This window comes from Falco biarmicus, chromosome 13 (assembly GCF_023638135.1).
Source record: "Falco biarmicus isolate bFalBia1 chromosome 13, bFalBia1.pri, whole genome shotgun sequence".
NCBI classification, from domain to species: domain Eukaryota; kingdom Metazoa; phylum Chordata; class Aves; order Falconiformes; family Falconidae; genus Falco; species Falco biarmicus.
In genome coordinates this window covers 12,698,120-12,716,959 of record NC_079300.1, presented here as the reverse complement: position 1 = coordinate 12,716,959, position 18,840 = coordinate 12,698,120, and the positions used below count along the sequence as shown (strand labels likewise).

The 18,840-nt window shown below is 46.8% G+C and overlaps 1 protein-coding gene across 9 annotated transcripts in view; it reads right to left on the bottom strand.

Moving 5' to 3' along the window:
- Positions 1 to 18,840, bottom strand: part of LPP (LIM domain containing preferred translocation partner in lipoma) — a 356,533-nt gene that overhangs the window by 281,560 nt on the left and 56,133 nt on the right. For 6 of the 9 annotated variants that reach the window (XM_056358001.1, XM_056358000.1, XM_056357999.1 and 3 more), the window contains one exon: positions 897 to 996. The exons of the other annotated variants lie outside the window; for them this stretch is intronic. The gene's annotated coding sequence lies outside the window, so the exon portion shown is untranslated. The remainder of the gene's footprint in view (positions 1 to 896; positions 997 to 18,840) is intronic. 9 annotated transcript variants of the gene reach the window in all.

Genomic DNA, 18,840 nt, shown 5'->3' with positions numbered 1-18,840 from the left:
TCATCAGCCCCTGGAAAGAGAGAGGAAAAGTAATCATTTGGTTCCTCTCGCTGTGTTTCACATGATATTTGTATTTTGCTCAGTATACCTGTAGCATTGTGCTCTCACACCACAATAAAGCAGATGAGATTACCTATCTGTGTGTAAGAGTAAAGCCCTTACATGGATCACAGAAGAGACCTAAACTCCCAGGAACTTGCTACAAAGGAACCAGAATTGATACAACCTCCTGTTTTTATCACAAGTTTACATTACATGCCAACAACAGAGGATTAAACTCCCATTCCATAAGCTTACACTTCCCTCCAGAAGAACATCACCATTCCGGTAGCAAAGACACAGAGCACCAGAGTTAATTGATGTTGTATCAGCTCATCATCAGACCCAGCAGCTCCTTTTGCACAGATACACTGAGCTTTGCCTTTTATCTTACCAGTTTTAAATAAGGTTGTTAAGATTTTCACATACTCCCTGTTCCAACCATCAACAGGTTAGGAGGACTCTCCAAAAGTCATCTAGTCCATTTCTTCACCACATGGAAGGACTGGTTCTCCTAAAAGCAGGTCTCCTAAAGCTTTTTCCAACTTGTTCTTAAACCTTTCCAATGACTGAAACTGCCTAAGCTCCTCAGGCGACCTGCTCCATCGCTCAGCTATTAGTGCAGGAGATCATTTACTAATGTCTCATCTAAATTTCTCTTGCTGCAACTTAAGCTCATAATTTGTCCTATTTACAGTCGGCAGATTTACAGTTTATTCCCTCTCTTCATGACAAGTTCACTATTTCCAAAAATTTACAAGCTGAGGCACCAGTGTGGCTTGCCCTCTTTGCCATTCTGCTTCTGCTCAAAGCACATTCTTAATCTTGTGTCTCTGCACGTGAATTTCTTTTCTTACCCCGAGAGAACAGGCACCTAGGATATCACAAGGCTGTTTCAAGAGAAGACGCTCAAATCCAAAGGCTGATGCATTCAGGCACACCCAGTTATAAAGTACTCTGAAACAAGAAAAAGAAAAGATTTGCCTTTAGGATGGTAGGCAGAGGATCCAGTAGTGAGGAAAACCCAACAACTCTGACGTGCACTTTCTTCCACTCCATTATTTAACATTCAAACAGATCTTCAAAAGCAACATCGATGACTGTAGATACATCCTGCACCATTACTCAAACTTGGCCACATTTTCTCTGACAACCACCGTAGGGGTTTGATAAATCTGTGTTCTAGAAAACAAAGTGCTCACTGACTTTGCAGAAAGTTCTGCCAAGTTATAAGCAATACCCAGCACACATCAAAATCAGATGGCTCCGACTCCAAAGCTTTACTCACTGTGACAGAGGACAGATCTTAATGTTGCCACCCGTGACTTTATTTACAGAGTCACTGAAACCATCAGAGGCAAGACTTCCAGTCTACTCTGAGATCTGAGTGTGTATAATTATGGGATAGACCCAGAGGAAAAGTAGTCAGGTCTGGTGAAAGGTTGAGTAACTTTTGTGTTCACAACATAGTCCTTACCTCCTGATCTTCAGGACATTCTATCTAGCAAAAAGAAATCTTTCTCCTGAACCCAAGGGTTTGGTGACAATGAGGAAAGAACAAAGTAAAAATTTGCATGAGCAGTGTTTGGAAACACAGGGAAGAGCTCTGAATAACAAAACCATCCTAAATTTCATGAGCAGGAAGAAGCAACAAGGGAGAGCAGCAATAATACATTTGCCATCCTACTTCTGGAGGCACTCAGAAAAACAGAGCTAGACGGTAGCAGATAATTTGGCACAAGAGCATCTTTCACAAGTGGATCACCTTTTGCACCCCATCTTGTCTAAATTCCTGTCTTCCCTTAGCAGGGGCTGCTGCTAGCCCCAAAGGATCAAGTGGGTTTGTATCAAAGATGCCTTTTCCAAGGACAGAAGCCAAGAAACACTCAATTTGCCACCTGCTGTGAAGACAAGATGCCAGTTGCAATTAAGGATGTGCCAATGCAACAACTCAGTGTCTTCTCTCTTGCATGCACCTCCATCTGACTATACCTTTCACTACTGCACTTTGTCAATCTCCAAGTTTCCACTTGGGTTGTTTTGGTTTTTTTCCTTTGCAGCCCTTCTCAGCTGCTTTTGCTTTCCTTGATCATTTCCACTCTTACCAATGCCAACGCTTACAGCCAGCCCAACTGCTGTCAGCACAGGAAGGTGACGTGCTCCTATTTAGCACAGATTTGGTAACAGAATTGCTGTTTCCAAGGCTAAAGAGGAATACCTGCACCAATAACGTCCCTACAGCAGCACACAGTAGCTGAGGAGACTGAGCAATAAATGCCTGTTACTGAAGATTAAGAACTCAAAGTAATCTCACAATGTATGATGGCCAACTAGTAAGAGTTTAAATGCATGCTCATCTTTAAGGGTGAAAGTAGCTCCAAGGACTTCAGCAAGATTATCTACAGCATCAGACATGTTACCTCCCAAAATACCAGTGAGATAAGGATGTTTAGCAAGGGATAGAGATATGAGGAGTGCTTCCACCAAGAAAATGCACCCGTTTCTACAGCTGAATTATGACAGCTGTTGAAAACCATGGAGTAGCATTGAATGGCAGCCCAGGACAGGGAGCCAAAATGACTACCACATGCAATTGAAACTGCCAAGGGATTAAGTTAGGTCAAATGTAATTACACAAACTGGAACCTGGCCAGGGTACTGACTGGTTTAAGAAAATTAAAAGAGGTGTTCAGAAGTTTCAGAGATTGAGTCCTCCTCCTGTTAATTATTTGGTGAGTCAGTCACTGATGTCTCAGTACTCTGGGAGGCTGTCTGAAAAAGGGGAAAAAATGAGGCATAAACTTGAAAGGCATTAGAAGCGATTAGCAAAAGGCTTTGTTCTCCATGGCAATCCTTGCTGCACTAGTGCGTGAAAGCCTTTCATGTTCATGCTGAAAAGTGGCCTTAGTTCCTTTGATGCTTCTGGGAGGAAGCGTTTAAATTTACAAATATCCCGCTGTCAAAAGTTACAGACAACAGTCGAGGAACTTCTGCGTATCCCAGCCAGATCGTACGTAACTCTAAATCCAGCTCTCAGGCAGGCAGTGCTCCTGCTGAAGGGAGGAATGCAAACGACGACACATGGAAGCTCACTGAGACCTGGAGCAATGTCAACTCTACTTGCTAGTGGTGTATGAAAGCCAGGAGATGGGGAAAAGGAGGTTGCAACCATGTGGGACGGTGGCCTCCCCACCTTCATTCAGTTTTCAGAAGATGGAGAGCATGAAGGCAGGCAATGGTAAGGAGACCAGAAAGGATGCTTTGCGGTCTGGCAGCTAAGCATCGCTTTGAAAGATTAGATCCCATTTATGCCTCTGCCATAAACCACCCGAACGATAAGAGGGAAGTCATATATATCAAAATTTTCCCAGGTATTTATTGCTGTGCCTTTTCTGGCTAACTAAAGACACAGAAAGACCACATCCAGAAGAGACAAGAACTAGCAGTCACGGATTGCGATTCTCTGTTCAGTCTCTAATTGCAACTTGTACTATAACCATGTAGAGAGCTGCAAAACATGAAGTGTTCTGAAAAAAACAGGCCTTGTAAGTCTCAGTTTTGGCACCTGAAAGTAGTAGATGCCTCTGCTACCTCTGCATCTGAAAATCATCAGTAGAGATACACTCATTACTGTCTTTGAAGCAGTTGGATGCGACAGTAAAAGCAGTACATAATTGGAGATTAACCTTTTTGGGTAGCTTATTCAGTGAAATGTTCAGATGATGCACATTAAATAGACCAATTTTTTGACTAATGTGAAAAAACAGAAAGATTAAATAAATATCTTCTCAACAAGTGCCATACACCAGGCATACTGAGTGACATGGTTTCCTCTAGAAACGACAGCAGGTGAACACACAACTGAAGCCTCTGCCATATTGATTTCGTATACTTTTATTTTTTTCCTTTTCAGAAAAAAAGGAAGCCAAGGAAAAGGCAGACATTTCACAGCACAGATTGGTGCAATTTGTGCTAATGGCCTAAGCGTAGATGCAAGCAGCAGCTTGCTTCTCTTCATGTGGAACAGTCAACAGGGACAAGTTCTGGTGGGACAACTGCTACCACAGCATACCTTACCCCAGCCCAGCAACACCTCCCCCAACAGCTTCATAACAAGCAGGGCAAGAACTAAGAGCACAGGAGAAAGTCTATGCTGTCTTGCAAAATGGTGTGCAAAAACCAGGGGCAAGCAACTGTGGAAAAAGGGTGCAGGCTCTGTTGACCACATGCAAGCTGTCGCTCTTCCAAAATGTAGTCAAATGCTCTTCCAGATAGCAAACCCATAAATGCCCTAAATCCCTCATCTCTGGCACTCCTCTGACAAGGCAAGTCACTTCCTTGGAGTCCTTGGGCACCACTGAGATGGCAAGGACACAGACTTCTTTTATAAACAGGAGCAAAAGAGTACTGCAGTTCTTCCCATTCTTCCCAAACGCCTTCCAACCATCCCACTCCGAAGCATCTTTAGCTGGAAAGACCTGCAAAAAGAGGTTTTGACAGAAGCATAGACCTAGCATGGGAAACCAGAGCCAAACTGGTACAAGTCACAGAAGACTGTAAGCAGCAGTATTATAATGCTTTTTGAGTTTAAAATATTCAGCAAGGTCAACAAGGAGCATGTACTTATCCCCAGGCTTGCACATGCCCCAGGCTATATGCACCAACAGCGCTATGGCAAAGTCAGCCACCTCACCCATGCTGGGTCTCTGCAGCACAGCCACCAGCAGCTTCTGGCCCTAAGCACCCTAATTAGCAAAAGGTGGAGAAGATGCTTAACAACCACATCATTGCCTTGAACACTGCTCCTCAAGTTGGGATGAACAGCCATGCAGCACATCACCATTGCAAGCAGCACTCACCCTGCTCCTCAATGCATGCCATCACCAGAGCCACAAGCACAGGACTAATGCTATGCAGACCACAAAGAATATATTTTCCAGCATGACCACACACACCAGGCCAGCCCACACAGCAGAGGCTGGGGAGAACAGGGCAGCCTGAAGAGTTTCATGCCGAAGAGAGACCTGCTTCCGAGAACAGAAGGCGGCTGAGGTGGCTGGAGCGCGAGGGGGAAGGTCTCCCTGCGGCAGCAGCGGTGATTAACTGATACTGATAATGGCCTCTAGTGCCTGAAACAAAGCACAGGGAAACGGCATGGAAAGCACTAATGCCAAGCAGCAATATAGACAGTCCAGGCTGTTGCTCAAATAAGAAATTTTTCTCGCCTAGGTTACTTGTTTTTAAAAAAAAAACCAAACTTTCTGCATGCAGGGACATCCTGTTTGCTGTATTAAATTAAAGGGATGATTCAGGAGGGAACAGCTTTCGGCAGGCAGGGGGGGGGAAATCAATTTCAGGTTGCTACGGACAACTGGGCTGTCTCCTGTAAAAGTAAATCGGATTCAGCTCTACAAACCTGAAAGCTAAACATTCCCTGAAATACAACACACACACGCACTCTAAAAAATACATACAATGAAATACAGGCTTGTATCTCCCAGGTTTTTTTGCTGAACTAAGGACGTGCTCAAACCTGCTAATTACTGCAAAACACAGGACTAGAATTTCGGCTCAGCAGCAGCTTTCTGACTGCCAGTTCAAGGCTGACGGCTGCCTTACAGGGGAAAGATACTTAATGGCAAGGGTGGTATTTGGCAAAACAAACCAGAGCAGCGCCCAGATTCACCTCGCTCTGGGCTTGCAGTGGGAACTAACACAATGTTCTGCTGATCCAGGACTGCTGCAGAGCTCAGCTAGCAAGGGCCAGAGAAAGCTCAGCCCAGGGCTTTGAAGCATGTCCTAGCTGATACTGGATGGAGGCAGTTTTGATACTGGATGGAGGCAGTTTAACCCATCCGTGGTCGTTGACCAGCCTGAACAGAAACAACATTCTCCACCTGAGCAGCTGACCTGTGGTCACAGCAGTGGAATAGGAACCCCACATGGAGGGACCACTGGGGACAAGACGGTGGTTGTGGTCAGGCAGCTGCCCTCGCCCTATACCTTGCACTGGAATTATTTCAAAGCAGTTTTAGGCATCGCCCCCACTCCCTGCAGCAAGCAGAGACATGGGGGCACAGGATGCGATGTTCTCCTCCAGCACACCCTCCATCAGCAGCCCAGAGCAGCTCCCCCAGTCTTCACAGCCCCCTGAGCAAGGGCTGGGAGCAATGGCAGCCTTGGGAGCCTCACCACCCCTCTACGTTGGGCATGTTAATCCCTGCGGTCCTCAGGAGCCCGGAGGAACTGGGACCTTGGGAGAGGCATTTAAGGAAGCAGAGGCACAGTTTGGCAAAGATCTGAAGCCACCAGCCAGGAGCTCCATCAAGGTTCTTGTGGGTTGGAAGAATACAAAATCAAGGGGCAGGGGGGAGCTGATGCCCCATGAAATAAGGGAATCAGGCAAGGTATGACTGTGCTCCACATGCGCAAGGACCCGCTGCGCCATAGCCTCCTGCACGAGGCGGGGCTGGAGCCACACAGCTAGTTATGTTGCTATAGTCACACCAAGCTCAGCACCAGCCATGCAGCATCCTTCTGCATCACGGACAGACCCAGAGGACGGACACGAGGCCATTACAGCACCTCACTGGGTTAAAACGAAGGGTAAGAGCTGGATGGCAAACTCCAACCCCCAGTCAGAGAGGCTGGAGCAGAGATGAGGCATCCGCTTCTGTACCCTTCCCCAATAGCTGTTAAGCAATCAAATAAATCCATCTAGATCAATCTCCCCATCAAGACAACAGGAAACATTCCCATCGCACAAAACCCTACGTCTTAATTTTATGGACCAGTTGATGGTTTTCCAATGAAATGTACCATTAAAATATAAGATTTTATTAGCAAAATCAATGATGTGCGCAAAGACAGTCCCTCATGGCTTTTTAAAAAAAAATCTATGAACAATTATAAAACTGATAGCAATAGAGAACATTGTGCAATTATTACAGCTGTTTTACAGGATTCTCTTAATAATGACAGCCCCTACTTCTGGTAAGACACCTTAAGGCAGTACCAGGAAAAAAAAAAAAAAGAAAAAAAGAAAGCAACAGAGGCACAGCATTTCCCTGCACTTAGAGCATGCAAACACGCTGCCTGCTTTGTGTTTATTGAATTACCTTTCTTTTTACCCCCAGCAAGAAAGTAACTTTCTGGAAACAAAACCCCACAACATTTACAGAAATATTTACCAATCACCTGTCTCTTTCTCCTTTCCCACTAGTTCCAGCATTTTGTTGCATTAGAAAAGCAACTGGAGGAGATTTACTCCCATTGAAACCTAGAAGAAATGGAAGCAAGACACAGAGGCTGTGACCTTTCAGCACCCACAAAACTCATGATGGTCCTTAACCATGCACACAGGTCAGGTATCTGCAGCATCCAAAAACCCTCTGCAAGCAATATACTCACTGGGGGGACACAAGCAGAGTCCTGACACCCGTTTCTCCCACCAGGCTCAGTGGTTTCCCATCATGAGCAGCCACAATGCCCAACCCACAGCTAGGGCTTTGTGTTTCATCCAGCACCAGCTGTGGAGCTGGGGTGGCTGGTGCAGTTGGATCTCCCCACCTTCAGAAGGGAGGCAGATGCACAGAGGAACCCATCTGCAAGTCCAGCACCCTAAGCACTCACTGTGCTCACCTCTAACGGAATGCTATGAGCATGCCCAATCCGCCCAGCTTGCCAGTCTCCTATTTTCAACTGGTAGCCATTTTCCATATCAATACCATCATAAAGAGCTCAGATAGTCAAAACATCGAGGCACCCCAAATCCAACTGCCAAGCCAACTGCCCAGCTTCTCAGGGAGCTCTGGCTAACATGTACGGGACATTGTTAAGTCCCATTTATTGTAAAGCCCTCAAGAATAGACCTATGTGAAGTGTTGCCAAAAAAACCCACCTGCCAGTTCTACCCAAAATGTTTTGCCAAGCAGCCATAGCTATCTATTCACAAAAGCCTAAGGTCCACTCAGAGGACAAAAATAAAGTCTACTCCACCTGGCTTTAAACAACCTCCGGATGCATGTGGGGATAGATGAGGAAAAAGTAACAAGAATACTCAACAGATGTTTTCATTAGCATAGATTTGCCATTCATTTCCCTTTCTTCTACCATCAAACTCCTCTATTATCCTCGCTGGATAATTTACAATGCTTGTTGCAAAGTACAATCGCTAAGAACAGAGACAGCACGCACTTGATAATGTAGAAGTTCAAAGAGCTGCGCCACGCATGACCTGCAAGCAGATTGTTGCTATTTCCTTGCATGTGTAAAAGGGCTTTGCCTTCATGCAATGCTGGAACCTGTCATCATGAAACACCCTCCTATTACAACATGGCCCAGAGGAGCTACTATTTTGGGTCCTAATAATGCGCTTGGTTTTACAGGAAAGCAAGAAGGCAAGTAGCACAGAACAACTCAGCTGTCAAGTAAAGAAACAGATGGGATCCTCACACAGCTACACAGATTGCCTTAGTCAAGTGCTGTCACAGCCCATCCTCGAGACGCGAAAGCATGGTGCAGGAGCTAGATGAAAGGAGCTTGTGAAATTAAGTAGCATCATCACCTCCACAAGGCCTGTGAAGAGACAAGAGAACTGCTTTCCAGGCACTCTGATCCCAAGGCAATAAAACATGACTCAAAGTTGTTAAGCTGTTTTTTCCCCCTACTAAAAAAGCCTTTTGGCTGAATGACAATTGCCCAGCTCTCCCACCTCTCTGGCCTCACGAAACACTGAGAGCATCCACAGAAAGATGCAGCAGGAAGCACCGGTCACATCTGTGATCTGGGAACGGCTCTCCCTTCAGAAGCACGCGCAAACAAGGCTGGCTGGAGGCATCCCTGAGCACAGCCCCAGGTGCTGGCAGGCAGGCTGGCCACCCGTGCGCAGGCAGCACTGTGATTCACTCCACTGTGGCTTCCAGTCCACAATTTGGCTTTCAAGCAGTCTAGGAACCCACAACACCTGCCATGGTGGCTCAGCTCCCATGTCGTTGAAGAAGGCACCTTTGCACACCGTGAGCCAGTGGCAAACCACGAGAGGTGATGGACTGGACTGGCCTGACCTTCCTCATCCAAACTCTTGATAACATGCTACACCCCAGTTAACAAATCAGTGCTTCAGAAACCCAAGCCCACTTGGTGATATCAAGGCCCATACCTAATAAACACAGGGCCTGTGCTTTGTACCTACAGTACGAGCTTGGATTAGAGCAGCCCTGAGCGCAGCCAGCCATTCATGCCCATAGTTATTCAAGCAACGAAGGCTGCACGCAGAGGGAAGGCTGAGGCCAGATTATGAATGAAGCACCAGGATCGATTCCCTCCACCTCCCACTAACTGGAAGATGCTATTCAAGGAAAATATAATTTAAAGGCAGAGGCTAATGATGAATCAGATTGATTTTTCGGACAAGAAAGTAGATGTAATTGCTGTCTACCTGCTTGCAGCTTGCCAAGTCATAGCGCATTTCAGGACAACGAGATCTCTCCCCTTCCTCATCTCAGCTCCTTTCCCTCCTGTCCCCCCACCAAAGCAAGAAAATAAAAGAAATTCCTTTATACAAGACAATTAAGTGTTCCCTCTCCCTGCTAAGCAGTACAGAGCCTTAATTAATGGATGCGCAGAGGGTCCACTTTCTGTGTAAAAGCAAATTCCGAGCTTGCAGCTGGGAGGAATGCATCGTATGTCTGGTATTCATGCTGCGCCCTCTTTTCCTCTTCCTTTTTTTGGCCGTATAAGGAGCTAAGCACAGCAGGCTGGGCTGGGGAGTGCAGTGCTGCGTGCTCAGCACCGTTAGACTTCCAACTTTGTTTGTCTTTACTGGAAATCCAATCAATCCATCTAGGAAAAAGGCTAGTGCACACACCACAGAGTGTCAGGCTCAGAAATCATGCTCCTGAGACACAGGATAAAAAGCAAGCTGAACTAGACCAACCCAGCAAGTGCAGAGATGCATTCACATGTATGGATGCACAGGCAAGAATTTTCTTAATTGCATCGGAAGGAAGCAGGGTGCTAACTTAAAAACTCAGGACTATTGCAGCTACAGCCCCAAAGGGTTGTTTCTCAGGTTAGCAGCACTCAAGTCGTACCTGAACAGGAAAGAAAAGGCAACCTGGCCTTCAGTGCGTGTACCTGGGGCTGGGACGATTACATAGCCTTGTCCACAGAGAAATACATCCTTTCTAACACACACAGGTTATAAACAAGAGTGTGGGACCATGCTTTAGAGATGCAAATCGCTGGGAATTTTTCCTGAAGTCCAGATCTCTAAGTTCAAGTTTATTGCAGCAATTTCAGCAGCAGACAGGGATTTCCATATCCCCAGTACAATTACGATATTACATTCTAAAAAAAACAAAACCTTTTTTGCCATTGCTTCTTCTGTAAACAACAGACAATCCCAGTGGGCACCCAGGACTTTGCAGGAGCAAAAAGAAGGAAAGACATACTCCTCTGCCAAAGGCAGGAAATCCTGGATCACAGATACCAAGGAAAAAACTGCATCAACTCACCTTTCTCAGCCCTGTTTGGTATCAGAAGAGCAGCTCTCATGTCATCCCACAGGACTGTGGTGATGAAAACGACAGGGATGGGGAGACAAACGTGGGATCGATCACCATGGAAGCATGACAAACAACCTTGGGAAAGAAGGAAGCCCGCAGACACACTGCCAGTGTCCAGAGTGTCTCCAGTTCAGTCCTGGTTTTCCTCCCATAGAGGAGACCTGAAAAGATCTGCACAACCATCTATGCTGTTCCTTACCCTCAGCTACTTCAGAGCAATGTGCTTCTGCCTGCTTTCCTCAGCCAGGCGTCAGGGTCCCAGGCGAGGCTACAATAGAGCTGGCCAGGAAGAAGATGGGGAACCTTAAAGACATCAGCAACTGGGCCCACTTCCCCAGGGGTGTTGCCTTCGACCCAGGCTGGTTTTTGATGCCTTGAAGGATGACGCACGTTCATGGTCTTCTGCCCCAGATACCATCTCATTCCAGTGTCCAAAACATAAAGATTGACTTAATCCTGAGGCAGAAGGTCTAATATTGCTCCCAATTTTATTTTGTTCTTTCACCAGTAGTTGTTAGCACTGAAATAAGTCTTCACACACACAGAAGCATCCAGTCTGCCTTTGGATCTTAGGTCACTGGCCTCAAGGGCCTCCTCTAGTAACAAGCCCCATGCTCCGCGGAAATTGCATGTTGGGCGACAGAGTTGTTTGGTGGTGGGTTTTTTTGTATCAGCTTCAAGGTTCTCATCTTTCAGCTTTGACTGACCATTGTACATGTCTGTGTATTGGGACAAGAAGAACAGACAGATCAAAGCTGCCTCTCTGCTTACAGACATCTATCTGTGCTTCAAAGAGGATGATCCCAATGCTTTCAGTCTGTCCCTCTGCAAACACATTTAGGGGGCAGGACACTGCCTGGGCAGAAGCAGGACGTTCACCAGCTAGCTTCCCTCTACGGAGGCTGACGTGTGCTGCCCTGACGGACGACAACACCAACCATCAGAACGTCTGACACTTGGCCCCAGGACAACAGCAGCTGGCAGCAGCTCATGAGCAACCCGAACCCACCCAACCACTCTGTCTTGTCCTCCCACCACTGCCAAGCACCTTGAGCTCCATCCCGTCTCCAGCAGCAGCACCTTCGGGTTGTGGTTCCCCATTGCCACCCTCTCCTTGGAGGCCCAGTCCCACCTCCTGCAGCTGCCTGCTCCCAGCCCTCCACCTGCACAAAGTTGGATGCCTTGGGGAACAGGGAGGACAGTGGCCAGAAACCTCTTCATGACATCCAAAGACAGTCTTCAACGTTCACCTGTTGTATTCAGACAGCCAGGGATGCCTTGAAGCACCCAGTGAATTGACTTGAAGACACACAGCTGAAACTCAGCTTGGGAAGGGGAAGATTTCTAGCCTCATTAATAGCAGCCTGAAATTAAAAGCAGAGCTTGTATTACAGCTGCAATTCCAGCTACCCTGCTGCTTGTGTTAACAGTGTGGCTTTATTATGGTCAGGGATTAAAAACAGCTCCAACAATTAAAGGAGGGAAAAAAGAAAAAAAGAAAAAACCAACAAAAATCAGTAAAATAAAAAAATTCCTGTGGGCTGGAATGATTAGCAAAAAAAAGTTGTGTGCCATGAGGAGCAAGAGTGAATGCTTCCTTCCCCGCTGCCAACTGGCCCACACATGCCTCCCACCAAGTGTATTTGTCCCCCACCCGCAGGAAGCCACCCAGTGCCCTATGGCTCAGCACCAGCCACTGTCAGTCCCCTGCGAGATGTCACCTCCAGCCCCAGAGTAGGTCCTCTGCAACCATCCTGCTCCAAGTAGACTGCTTGGAAACCTTCCTTCCTCCTGCTGCCTAAATGTTACGGCACTGGGGGGTGGGGGGGTGGAAGAAAAGAAAAAAAGTCTTGCAATGAATGACTAATATGCCTGGAACTTCTCAGGAGGTACCGGTCCTCACCAAGCAGCCAGACGAGGTGGAGGGATGAGAGGTGGGGAGGACCCACGTGGCTGCTCACACAAGCAGAGCAGACGCGTGCCCACGTTTCTGGGAGGTGAGCTGGTTGCCCAATGGTTCCTGGAAAGGCAGGTGCCCTGTGTGCCCCGACTGCTGCCCGCAGCAGCCCCACCGCCAGCCGGGTGAGGAGCCCGTGGGAAGCCTCAGTTTGCCACGTCTCAGTACAACAGTTGTTGCCTTTGAGGGCTTGGTCAATAATACTAGGGTTCAAACCGACTTTCTCTTCTATATAAGAATTAAAAGCGATAAGTTAATGAGAAAGAAGAAAACTGTCTCCCTTCTCCCCTTTTCCCCGCTTCCTGATACAGAACATGTTCCTCTTTCTTTTCAAGCACCAGCAGCTCACCAAGAGGGCCAAATCTCTGCAGCCAAACTATCGACTTGGCACAGGTTTGGCCACCAGGTGGGCTGCAAGCCTAGCCCTTCCCAAGGGGAGAGACCCCCGGACCTCCACAGGAACAGCTACAGGGACCAGGGGCTATGTAGGGACCTCAAAAGCCCTGGGAAGCAGCTTGCAAAACTCCTGTGTCAGCAGAAAGGAAAATAAATTAAAAACAAAGAATCACCTCCATGCATGCACGTGAGTGAACAAACAGAATGGGAGCAGGCAAAACAGACATTCAGAGCTGTTTTCTCTAGGTCTCCAAGGATAAGTGATTCTTCACACCCCAAAATCCTGAGGAGGGGTAGCCCCCAGCCCAGGGAGGGGGGCCATGAGGAGCCACCTGCCCTGATGCCTGTGCAGGACCCCCCACCAGGACTCACTGCTCCCCTCCGGGTTTGGGCAGCACAGGGGCAGGGTGTCCACATTCAGCAAGGAAGGGATGATGTTTCACTCTGCGTTTTTACCATCACTGCCATGAAAATCGCCATGATTTTAAACTTGGCACCTTTCATATCCATCAAGATGGGATAAAAACTAAAGGTGACATTTCCAGGGAAATCACCTATATTCACTGCAAAGCTACTGAGGACCACAAGTCCCTTAAGGGCCAAAAATATCACACACAAGGTTTACACTCTCTTTTTCTCAACAGTGTTTCTCCTCTCTGCCCTCACAGGTTTGTACCCCAGTTGCTCAGAAGCTTTGGAGTTCAGGACTTCTTTTACTTTTTTTATTTCACTGTTGCTTCTGCCTTTGAACAAAAACAAAAAGCAAGCGCAGCCACAGCGCTGCGGGAAAGCAAACTCTCCTCTTGGCCAAACACAGCCACACCTACAGCTCTTGCACCACTGCGGAAGGCCTAGTCTTCAAAATCAACCCCAACCTGGCCCATCAGCCAAAGCCACCTTTCTTTGCACTATATGGATATAATCTTGAGGACCAGAGGACATCCACAGGGATATGTTCTCGGCAACAAATTCCTGCAGCTACCACAGAGCTCCAGAGCCAACCTCCCTACACAATGGTGGTCATCTGCACCCAAGACAACAAACCCAGATTCCTCCAGTGTTTCCCATGGGGACACACAGGACAAATTTTGTCTTCATGGCCACATTGCCCCAGCTGTAAAAGCAATACTGGGAGCACCCAACAGAACTGAGCCCTGTTCTTGCTCTGGGACGCAGGCAGAATTGTTTTCCATAAGAGATTGAGGCTCACTTAACAGGGACGTGACTATTAGTTGAACGAAAAAGTCTTTGCCATTTTTGGAGACAGAACAGTGGATTCGGGTAAATTCTTGCTGCTGTAATGAGTGATGATGATGCCTGACCAAAATGAAGAAGATCCGTCATTATATGACAATGCATGTGTCTAGACAGCTGCTCTCAAAAGACTGCCAGAAACATTTTACACTGCTCGTTTTTATAAGCTCAGAAACTCCAAGCCAGGCTGTGCAAACCCTTTATAATTCCCTTCACTGTAGGGCTATGAAGGGCTTCAATAGAATTGTACTTGAAGCCGTGTCTGCAAAAATATCACAGCTAAGGTGGCAAGTCCCCAGTAACCACACAGCTGTCTGCACCATGTCCAGGGCTGGTTTGATAGCGTAAGAAAACCAAAACCTCCTTTCTTTTTCCCAGCAGAAGTCTCCAGTATTTCGAAAACATTTAAATTAAAACTAATAAACCCCACAATACATTTCTTTCTCAGACACCAGAGCACTTTCTAAATACCAAGGTGACTACAACCAAAAGTCACCGCGGCTTAACAAATTTGGGTGAACTGACTTCTCGGTGGTTTCAAGTAGAGGGCTTTGCCTTGCATTTGCAGCGGGCTCAGAGCACACAGTTGCCACAACTCAGCCAACATTCAGCTGTGATAACAAACCAACTCCCTGCAGTCTCACAGCCCCACAAAGGGAAGCATTATCCCCACTTTCCAGACAGGAGAAATGTAAAGACCAAGAGCAACAAAAAAAACCCCAAACATAAAAAAACCACCCCCAACCAAAAAAAACCTACACCAACCCAAGAGGTGAAATTTGAAGCTGCACTGCCTGTCACACTCACTCCTGGACGGAATCCTCTCTCACCCCGCAATTTGTCACCCTCTGTCACAGTTTTTTGGGTGCAAGTCATGTCCATCCCTGCAAAGGCAGATGGGGACCAACCCTATAGCTGGTGTCAAGTTGGGCTGCTCCTTCTCTTAAGAAAAACTGTGCTTCCATCTAGCAGAAGAATCCCCATGTGCTCAGACACCCCAAATGGCCAAAATCAGGCAAGTGCTGAGCCCTGCCTTCCCTGAAGAGACTTTACCAATAAACACCTGAGCAAAATCATGATGGGCCACCCGCATATACTCTTCCAAAAATGCATTTGGTTCAAACCCACTCCTCCTCCCTCGTCTCCTCTGACAGACACCCATATTACTCCATTAATAGTTGAGGTGCTGCTGACACCCTGAGCAGGACAGTGATCCCCTTTCAGTGCTTCAAAGTCTCAGTGAAATAACCAGCTGCAGCTCAGGGTGGATATCAACACTGGGACCAGCTCGCATGAACTACAATTGCTCTAGAATTTCCTTTAGAGCATTATTGGAATCTACTGTGTTAAACATGCTAATATATGGAACTTACTAAAGACTTAAATTTGATACCTATACAATGCAAGAACACGTTCATTACAAATGTCATAACACACCTACAATAAACTACTGCATTTCCAGAGAAGGAAATCTAGGCACCTGTAACAGCTGTGGGTTGTCAGAGAGACAAAGTACTACAGTCAAGGAAAGAACACTGGTTTGCCCCATTTTCCAGCCTCTCACAGACACGTGCTCCCAAGAACCCAAGTCTTACCTCATTAAATGAGAAATCAGCTTCTGGGGTGACACCTCGAGCTCTGGGTTTTGTTCCCATTGTAGCACGTGTAAGCCATGAGGAGCTAAGGGGACCTGTGAGCTGCTGCTTCTCAGAGAGACTGGACACACCTGAACAACAGCTCTCAGTAGTTCAAAGCTGGCACCTTCCAGTTTCTGCCAGTTTCCTTAGTTCCCAAAAGACAGCCTATGGTTCTCCTAGACTGACAAGTCTACTTTTGCACTAGTCCTCTGATAAAAACAAATGGATGTTTGGGAACATGCATCAGTAGAGATAGGAGATGTCAGTATTGTGCATACAAGCCTTCGGCACCACAGCATGCGTGTAGATGAAAGCCCCGAGGATCCTGTCCTCCTTTTGCTAAAGTACCATTTGTGTTAGTGGGACTTCAAATGGATTTTAAACATCAGCTGACAACTTTCATCAGTAAAGGGGGCCATCCAAGCACCTTCACAGCAGCAAACCTCCTCCTTAGGGTGACCTGAAGTTAGAAGGTTTTGCTTGGGCCAACACTGGTGAGAGGACTTGATCAGAAAAGCACCCAACGTCACTGCTGGCCTTGGCAAGGTCTGGTATACTACAGTAAGGACTAGAAAGAGGATCTGCCTAGTCTGGAGGCCAGAGGTCCAAAAGGCAAGCCAAAAAGTAACTTGTTCCCTTTCCTAACAAACTGTGTTTTCAGCTGGAAGTCGCTTGGCAGCCTTCCTACCAGAGGATGCAGCAGGTCAAGACAAGGGTTCATTCCCGGCCAGGCCGAGCGGGGACACGAAACACAAGAACAGACAGCATTTTGCAAACATGGGCTGAAACACCAGGAGGACTGCATCTGCTGGGCTGTCCTCAGACAGCAAGAGACGCTGCTGGCCAGGGCTACTGGGCTCTGGGAAGCATTGACCTGCAGTAGAACAAGGATGGGGTAAGTACCAAGGCACACAGAAAAGTAGCCAAGGCAAGTCTTCAGGCACCCAGCTGCACTGTGAACACCTTTGGTTTCTTGTTTCTGTAAAAATCAAATGTGGTGGCACTCTGTAAGAAAAATGTCACTTAAACTCCTTATTAAAGGTAATTTCTTCTCCCACCCCTTTTCATTAGCAACACTGAAGCCTTCGTCAAATGATCCTGTTATTTCCAGGCAAAACGTTAGTCTTCTTATGAAGAACCTATACATTAGCACTGTCTGCTGTTAAATATGTGAAAACTTCTACCAAAAAATAAATTCAGAAGCAGAGCGTCCCATCTACCTCAACAGGAACTGACCTTAGAAAAAACTCACACACAGGGAAACCCATAAGTGCTTGGGGAACAATGCTTACAAGGCGAAAAGTTGCAGCAGCAACCACCTTACTTTTCCCCTTCTAGGCAGTAGCTTTCCATTTAAATATTATACAATACACCTGCTTATTATTCCTATTATACAACATTGCACTCAAAACCATGCTGCAAGCATCCCACTCATCACAAAAAGACTTCAGGAAGGAAAAAAAAAATACATTAAAGGAAAGTAATCTATAGTAGCACATTACACGGCACCAATTGCAAGCAGGCTGTCATTCTGATCGCACCAGACGGCATTTCAACTCCAACAGTATTCTTCAGTGAAACATCCTTGTTGTGGCATTATCCTTGCTACGCAGAGCCCTTTTGAAATGAATGGTACAAATTCTCTTAGTCGTTTCAAAAGGCCTGTGCTGCTCAAAGAACCTGAACTTTTCACATCATCTTTTCCAATAACTTGCAAAGCAGTAAGGCCAAAGCAGGCCATCTTTAAGGAAAGAATTAAAAATAAATAAATCAGCACCTGTCTTCGGAAGGAACTGCAGAACAGGGCTGTGAATCCCAACTCAAGGGAGCATTATGTGCCTTTCCAGATCCAGGCCGACTCAGAAAATCACGTAAGTACATGATTAACTTTAATATGCGCTTAAGTTGCTTTGACTTCCGTAGGACTTAAGCATATACTTACATGCTCTCCTGTACAGAAATACTTTCTTAAACCAGATCCTGTTTTGCAACAATGCTGCATACACACACGCGCACATGCAGCTCATGCCCTCTGGAAAGCTCTGGCTCCCCAGCCTAGCTGCACACCAGCCTGCCTTAATTTTGTGCCCACCGATGGACCAAATTGTTTCACCCAGAGCTTTTAAATAACCACCCTGAGGTTTGGCAGTGCTTTATCTAGGACAGGGACTTTATGAAGGGTCAGCTTCAGGTTTCAGACTTTGTAAGTGATGCAAAGGCTGAGGAGAGACACTACAACACGCTGGAGCTGCAGATCTGTCCAAGAAGAGATCTCCCTTGGCCCAGTTACATCTGCTCTGGACCACACTGGACCAGCCCTGGCCTGTGCACACACAGCAGGTACCGGGAATACCTTTCACTGGTCCCTTCTGAGTCACCACTTTGCCTGGTGGGGTATGGGTTATGGCTTAAAACACCACAGGGTTTTGTCCACATGTACAAAGATGTACAGATCCAAAACAAGAAGCCTCTCAGCTTCAAATGGGACATCACACTTCAATACCTCTCCATGCTACCCATGAGGAAGCCAGTGATTTCCTCCCAGTCTTCCATCACATTTCTTCACAGGGCATCTGCAACCTCTAATCTTCCACATCATTTCTGGTCTCAGATGCCTAGGTTCTTCTGGGGCCCAGGAAAGCAATATAAAGTAGACACCAAAAAAACAGGTGTATCGGGACTCCACCGGCATTCCTTTCCTCCCAGGACACTCCATGACAAACCAAACAAGGTCTTGGATTTCCAGGCCAGACATTCCCATTTCACTGTGCCACGGAACAGAAGGGTTACGGTGCACGCTACAACCAACCGCTCACAAGGGACCACAGTTACTGGCCCACATGATGCTCTCAGACACCACCATGCAACCCAGCATATCCCCGCTCCATGGCACCTAGTGCAGCGTTGTCTCACATAGGCAACCGCAGAGCCACAAGCAAGGAAGGATGCAAAAGAGATAGAAAGCATTCTTTAGGCCTGCCCTAAAGAA